The 8,162-nt window shown below is 41.1% G+C and overlaps 1 pseudogene; it reads right to left on the bottom strand.

Annotated features, from left to right (window-relative positions):
* Positions 1-3,571: 3,571 nt before the first annotated feature.
* LOC132435755 (malectin pseudogene) lies at positions 3,572-6,843 on the bottom strand (annotated as a pseudogene).
* Between the last annotated feature and the right edge of the window lie 1,319 nt (positions 6,844-8,162).

Below are 8,162 nucleotides of genomic sequence, written 5' to 3'. Positions count from 1 at the left end.
TCGCTTGCCTGGTGCACTCATCTTCTAGGATGTCTATCTACTTCTATTCTTTGTCCTTCAAGTCAATTTTACATAGAACTGTCAGTGTGCTCTTTAAAAATATTATTCATGGGGCTTCCCTGGTGGCGCAGTGGTTGAGAGTCCACCTGCCGATGCAGGGGACATGGGCTCGTGCCCCGGTCCGGGAAGATCCCACATGCCGTGAAGCAGCTGGGCCCGTGAGCCATGGCCACTGAGCCTGCGCGTCGGAGCCTGTGCTCCGCAATGAGAGAGTCCACAACAGTGAGAGGCTCATGTACAGCAAAAAAAAAAAAAAAAAAAAAATATATATATATATATATATATATTATTCATATCATATTTCTCCTCTGCCTAATGCACTCCAATGGCTGTCTATTAAAAATAGAACAAAACTCCAACACTTACTATGTCTCTAGATGCTGCTGGATGATCCTAGACTACCTTTCTAATGTCATCTCATAACTCTACCCTCTCCTACCTCCTTTCTTTAACCCACTAAACTCATTCCCTCCTTTTATTCTATTCTTTCTTTGTGAGATGCTTTCCTCTAAGACCTTTACCTTCTGGGTCCTTTCCATCACATAGGTCATAAACGCCTTAAGAGATGCCTAAGCTCCAATACCACACCAGTCCCTTCTATTGTCTTTTATTTTCTTTGCAGCATGAATAAATACCCGAAATTATTTATTTGTCAACATGTTTATTGTTTATTTATTTATTTACTTATTTTTGCGGTACGTGGGACTCTCACCGTTGTGGCCTCTCCCGTTGCGGAACACAGGCTCCGGACGTGCAGGCTCAGCGGCCATGGCTCACGGGCCTAGCTGCTCCGCGGCATGTGGGATCTTCCCGGACCGGGGCACGAGCCCGTGTCCCCTGCATCGGCAGGCGGACTCTCAACCACTGCACCACCAGGGAAGCTCTATTGTTTATTTTTATACACTGGAATATAAACTCCATGAAGATATTATTTTCTTCTCTATTATATCTCCAATATACAGAACAATGTCTAGCATTTCATAAATATTTGTTGAATTAATGAATCAATGAAGACTGTATGAATCCATTCTTCATTTAAGTACTGCCTCCTTTCTGAAACCTTTTCTGAGCTTCTGAAATTCCCCACTGTTGACTGGACATACCTCTCATTTTGAATTTGCTTCAGATATTCTTTAATATTAATATCTAATTATGTTAAGTATTTATGTCTTGTTTCCCAAGTGCTAGAGGTTTCTCTTTGGGGACACTCACCAAGAAGTAAACTTTTGTACCCCACTCAGTAAGCCTGTATTCCTTATGACCAATATTTCCACTTGACACTATGAAGAGATGAATACTATTCTGAGAATTTGGTTAATAGTATGCTCTTACTCCTTCTTAGTTATTTTGCCTCTTCATATATGAATATTAATGATGAAGTTGCCTGATTAGAGACCATGCATGTTAAGTACTGAAGGAAGGCATTTTCATTAGATTGGCTTTTTGCTTTAGAAAATTACTAAGGAATCTATAACATCATGGACCACTTTTTGCTGCTGTGATGTACTGTAGGTTCCACAGAGCTCTCCTGCCTTAATCTTCTATCCTTAGGCCTTGATACTACTTTCTATACTTCCCACTTATAAATTTAGCCCTTTGACTTGGGCATTTGCTTTTCACAACACTGATTACATTTCCTAGAGTTTTAACCCCTATGCCAGAAATCATGACATAAAGTTAACTGACACCAATTGTAGATTGGTCTAGGTTTTATCCCAAAGGAGGCAAATTTCAGCTAGTTGATAGTACTATCATGCAGATATATTTTGCTTGGCATAAACTGTATTTTATAAATTTGGTCCAACTTTTCAAAATTAGACTTCACTTGAAATTTTAGATATCCAGTTTATGTTGAAAAATTAGAATTTCTAGCAAATTTGGGTTCACATTTCCACGTGCCAAAACATGGCTGGAGGTAGGGGACAACAGCATTTTTTGAAATTTATCACACAAACTCTAATTCTGAGAGATCTGTCTAATCTCATAACACATGTTTAACATCTACACTTTGGTCTCAATTTGAGACCCCTGCACTACAATAATCACAAAGCTAAACTATCAGAAGCTATGGGGAGTTTTACAAAGGAGAGCAATACAATCTGAGTTGTGTTTTAAAAATACCTCCCCAGTTTCACAAGTCCTTTCTAACATCCATTCAGATGCTATCTCTCCATAAGTACCCTTCCAGAATTCCACTGTTTCCATTTTATATAGGCAGTGTCACAAAGTCATATATCACAGTGTAAAGAGGATTATTCTCTGATATTGCTATTTACCTTAAGGTTGGGAACTTAGGCAGCTTGTGTGTTTAACAATGAATCAAACTGCTGTCTAAGAAATACTATTTAATGATGATTAAAGCAATATAATTAAAATGAAAAGAAGGCTCTACCCATGCATATGGAACATGAATGCTCTCAATTAATCAACTCATTATTATTAAATATTTATTGAACACCTACAGTGCAGCAGGCATGAAATTCTGAGAGAACACACCAAAGGCATGGTCCTTTCCCTTTGGGAACTTGTGATCTTAAAGCAATTTAGACTTCAACTCGTGACAATATGCTCTGGCTGTGACTTCCTGTAGATAAAACAAGGCTGAAATTCAAAGTAGCTCTGAGCTCTAATTTAATCTACTGCTCACCACACTACTCATATTTCTAATCCTCTTGCTTTACTCTCTGCTAGCTAAAAAATGTGTTCCTCCTAGCTCTTAAAACTCAGCAAAGTCCTTAACTCCTCTGTGAAGACTACCCCGACCCTTCTGGCAGGATTGATATCTTTTTTCAGACTTTCAACAGCACTATGTGTGCCTATTAAACTCTTCATAACTCTATCTTATAATTCATCTTATGCATATTTCCCTCCCACCTTCACTAAGACTTTGAAGTTTTGAGAACTTAAAACATATTTTTTCATCTTTGTAATGTCATCCTTGCAGACTGGATCTCATTCTTGAGAATCTGATAATAATCTGCTAATTTATTCAATAAATTGAAAACCTGTTGTGTGCTAGGCACTATTGTGTTCAGGTTATATACATGTGAACATAGCAGACCCTTTACCTACTAACACTTAAGATTTAGCAAAGAGGGAAAATGATAAGCAAGTATTGAAGGAGTATATGATGGCTCTTTTGCTAAGACAGAGGGCCTTCCTGACTTAAGTGTCCTGGGAAACTGTCCTGCCAAAGTGACATGAATATGGAAACAAGAGGGAGAAGGCAAGAGGGGAAGGAGTCAAAGGCTGTGGTCCAGGAACTGGACACTGTACTTTGAATGCCTGGAAGGAGGAGATAATTTTGGTTACTATTCACATTTCACAGTATGAGATTCATTCCATTTTATAACCTTGATTAAACTTAAATATATATATATATGTGTGTGTGTGTGTATTAACATTCCTTAGTTTATTTTGGTTAATGATTGTGAAAAATATAGAAATCCAAGCCAAATATATTGTTTCCTTTTCCATACTCATCCACCTTATTCTGGATAGTACTTTGCTCTCACAAATGGCAGAGTCAAAAGACAGCTGGAATGTAGATCCCTAAGGCCACTAAGATCAGAAAAATGAGAAAATGAAGCTGCTCTTGTCTGAGACATAGAGACTGGGGAAAGAGGATGGCAACTGAACCTGATTCTTTTTGGTTTGTGTTTTGAGATTAGACCTTTCATTATATTCTTCTCTTTCTCCTTTTTTCTCTTCTTTCATGGATGAGGCAGCAGTTTTGGTATGTCACTCACCATCCCTGCCGTGACGTAGAGTGCATGGACTTTACAATTGTTATGGTACCGCTTTGGCAAACCTGATGTAGTGTTTCCCAGTGAAGGTTGACTCCTGCACCTGCCCTCAGCTACCCTTTTCTAATGCTCATAGAGATCATCTCATCAAGAGTTGTGCTGTGCCTAACACTGTCAAAGATATCTGAGTCCTTCACCAAAACATGGCAACTCAATTATACACCAAAAATGTGGGATTGTGCAAAGGAAATCAGCAAATCTCAACACCAGAGAGTAGTCCCCTTCATCCCTGATGAGTACTTCTGCTCAAGGATTCTTTATTGTATCTCTCTATCTGTCTCAGGATCAGGAGTGCAGGACTGGAGCCTGGGATTGTAGATCAGGCCATAGTCTGAGACTCTACCTTCCAATGAATTCTTGAGAAAAATAGATCTCATGTATGTCCACATGTGCTTTACCACATACATCAATACCCTAAGCAATGCTGTGTGGCATCCTGGATCCCAACATGACATGGAGCATGACCACCATGGGGGTCAGCCTCCGCCACCTAGGGCACCCTAGACAGATTCAGAAAAACAGGGTCATAGGCCTCAGATGCTGCAGACATTGTACCTCTCGCTTTCCATCAAAATTCTGTTTTATATTTTGATTTACATAGTATCTGTGCTATTTTTTCTCCCCTTAACTATATCTTGACTGTGTTGTAAATTCAGAGATTGTGTATCATAGTTTTTGATACTCTATTTTGCATTGAGCACAGAGCCTGGCACAGTTTAGATGTTTAGGAAAATTTGCTTTGTTATAATAAATTAATAGGTACAAATTATAACAGGAGACAGATTAAATCCAATCACAGATAAAGACTCTTGTTCAAGCTCCTTTAAAAAAAAAGGAATCACCTTTGATAATACATTTCATGAAATATCTGTACCTTATCAACACCATGTAGTCATTTGGGGTTGCACCATACATGTAGCAACACCAAGGCAAGTCCATTTATGAGGCAATCCCTGACTTAGTTTTTAAAAGAAGGCTTATGCCCAATATTATTCAGAAAAATGCCTCAGGTCCTCTGGCTCAGACTACAGAAGTACTTTTTTCTTGAGAGAAGCAGCTCTTATTTGGGTCTGTCTTCACAGTAGTGCTCTATCTATATAAACTTATTTAATCCTCACAATAACCCTTGAGGTATGTATTATTAATCTCCATTTTAGACATGAAGAAACTGAGGGACAGAGAAGTAATCTCTGTGTGCCTAAGGTCAGGGAGCTGTGGGGAATAACGGTACTGGGATTTGAATCTGGACAGTCTAGTGCCAATCAACATGTTTTATAATCATACATATGTAAAGGTTTGCCCCACTCTTACTGCCCAGTCCTAGTATTGCCTTTTCCTCATATCCTCAAGATATTGTATTTCCAGCCCTGACTTTCATACCACACCCTTATAACACTTTATCATCATGTATCCACTACCACTGTTCTCACTACTCTGCTGCTATATCTTTCTTAAAGTCATCTGTGAAATTTTTTATCCATTCTCATGATCCTTCTTGATGTATCTGTAACATTAGCCTCATTCTTCTTTTAGTTAATTTCCCTTCCACCTCATTATTATAGGCATGCCCATAGGATGCCTTCAAGAGAATTATCCTTAGAAGAGTATAATAAGAGCTGGCAAGTCAAGAAGACTATAGCCCAAAGCAGGTACTCAACGATAAGTCCCTGAACTACAGTTTATTTGGACTTGGATGGGTCACGAGGAGAAAAAGGAGTCAAAGTTGACTTCCAGGTTTTGGACCTGGGTCACAGAAAAAGTGCTAGATAGGGAAAATAGTAAAGTCTAGAAAAAGAGCTGATTTGGGATATAAGATTAAAACTTTAACTTAAAAGCTTGAAGTACTGTAAGAGCACCCAGATGAAAATATCCATCAAGCAATTGAAAATACAAAGTGAAAATTTATGAGGGTAAGTGAAATGGAGATAAAGACTGTAGAATTATTTGTTTGGAGATGTTGGCTGAAGCCGTGAAAACAGGTGAGATTGTAAGAGAGGGAATGTTGAGAACAACCGAAAATTCATAATGGCCCATTACATGAAAAATAAAATACAAAACAGTCAACTTAAAACTTAAAGTCTTTCAGACATTCCAAGATGGTGGAGTAGGAGGACGTGGAGTTCATCTCTCATGCACAAATGCATCAAGAATACACCTACAAATGGAACAATTCTCACAGAACACCTGATGAACACTAGCAGAGGACCTCAGACACCTAAAAGGACAAGAAAGATCCCCATGTAACTGGATAGGATGAAAGAAAGAAGGGAAAAGGAAGAGGAGAGGAAGCAGGATGAAACCTGCTCCCCTGGCAGGGAGCTGAAGGTGAGGAGAAGTTCTCACATCTGGGAAATCCCCCTTACTGGTGGGAAGATGAACTGGGACAGAAAGTGAACTTTAGGGGCTCAGAGGAGAACACAGCAACTGGTTGGTGACAGACAAGACAGACTGAGACCTATACAGATGGTCCATGCCTCGGCCCTGTGTACTCCAGCCTCAGATGGGTGTCCACAAATGTCCACGGGGGCTGGGTGCTGGAACGTGGTGTTTGGAGAGCAGACTGGATGAAGGGATTGCTGTTGTCTGTGAGGAGACGTGAATGAGGAACTCCACAAAAGGAAATGCTCATGGAGGAAGCCCAGATTGCCACAGAAAGGAAACACCATTGTTGAGTGATACACTAAAGGCAAGGCTGCCATTGCAGCCTTTCTTCTCATGCTCTGGCTCCTGCCTCCACAGGCACTAGAGAGGGCTTCTACTGGAGCTGGGTCATGTGCCCCTGTCATCACCTCCTCCCCCCTCCCCCCACCGTGCCTGAGTGACACACTTGCTCCGATTGCTCCCAGACAAGCTCACACATTCCAATCACTACCCCTGCATCCTCCTGCCTGGGTGGCCCACTTGCCCCAATTGCTGCCTTGGCTCCTTCCTGCCTGATAGGCTCATTTGCTCTGGCAACCTCAAGAGCAGACTCCATGGCAGGAACACATGAAGAAGTGGGGCTGAAACCACAGCTGAGCCCCGGGGCTGTGAGACATCAGAAGAAGGGCTGAACTCTCTCCCTACGGGTGCATAAACCATGGAGTTACACTTCCCCTTACAGCTTCCTAAATTCAGCACCTATGAAACATCCAAAAGGACAACAAGTGCTCCTGCAGTTGGAAAAGGTCTGGCTTTAGCAGCTGTGGGCTTTGTGGACATGTTCACATGAGGGTTGGGCCAGGCCAGAGTCTGAGATGCCTCCATAGCTCCCACAGTGTGTCCAGGTGCATGACTACTGCAGTCCTGGGACCTGACCTCAGTGAATCTGCACTGGTGGCACAGTGAAAACAATGCCTGAGAGTCACCAGGGCCAATTGCCATCATACCTACAGGTAAGATGAGACTAAGAGCAGTGCCAATAATAGTGTACTTTGTAAGCCTGTACAACAGGAGAAAGGAGACAACATAGGAGGAATACTCAGTGGCTTTTCTCCAAGTGGGAGTGCTCCAATCCCACCTACTTCACACCACAGATCAGAAACACACGTAAAAACAGATCTGGGGGCCTGTACTCCAAATAATAAGGAGCAGACCCCGGCCATGACAGGGCAGTGACAACCACAGAGCAAAGCAGGGGCCCTGCTCAGTATCCAGGGCAGGCTGTGGACAACACAACACCAGTCAAACCCCCTTTCAAGGAGATAATGGCACAAACCTCTGGGCCAACCTCACCCACCAGGGGGCAGACACCCAGAAGCAAAAGGAACTACAATCCTGCAGCCTGCAGAAAGGAGACCACAAACATAGTAAGTTAAACAAAGTGTTACAACAAAGAAGTAGTTGCAGATGAAGGAGCAAGATAAAAACCTACAAGGACAGCTAAAGGAAGAGGAGATAACCAATCTAGCTGAAAAATAATTCAGAGTAATGGGAGTAAAGATGATCCAAGATCTCAGAAAAAGAATGGAGGGACGGATCAAGAAGATACAAGAAATGTTTAACAAAGACCTAGAAGAACTAAAGAACAAACAAACAGAGATAAACAATAGAATAACTGAGATGAAAAATACACTGGAATGAATCAATAGTAGAAAAAATGAGGCAGAGGAATGGATAAGTGAGCTGGAAGACAGAATGGTAGAAATTACTGCAGCAGAATGGAATAGGGAAAACAGAATGAAAAGAAAAGAAGAGAGTCTCAGAGACATCTGGGGCAACATTAAATTTACCAACATTTGAATTATAGGGGTCCCAGAAGAAGAAGAAAAAGAGAAAGGGCCTGAGAAAATACTTGAAGAGATTATAGTCGAAAAC

The sequence above is a fragment of the Delphinus delphis genome, chromosome 13, assembly GCF_949987515.2.
Source record: "Delphinus delphis chromosome 13, mDelDel1.2, whole genome shotgun sequence".
Lineage (NCBI taxonomy): Eukaryota > Metazoa > Chordata > Mammalia > Artiodactyla > Delphinidae > Delphinus > Delphinus delphis.
Note: the sequence above shows the minus strand (reverse complement) of the source record. Positions and strands in the feature narration are given on the sequence as shown.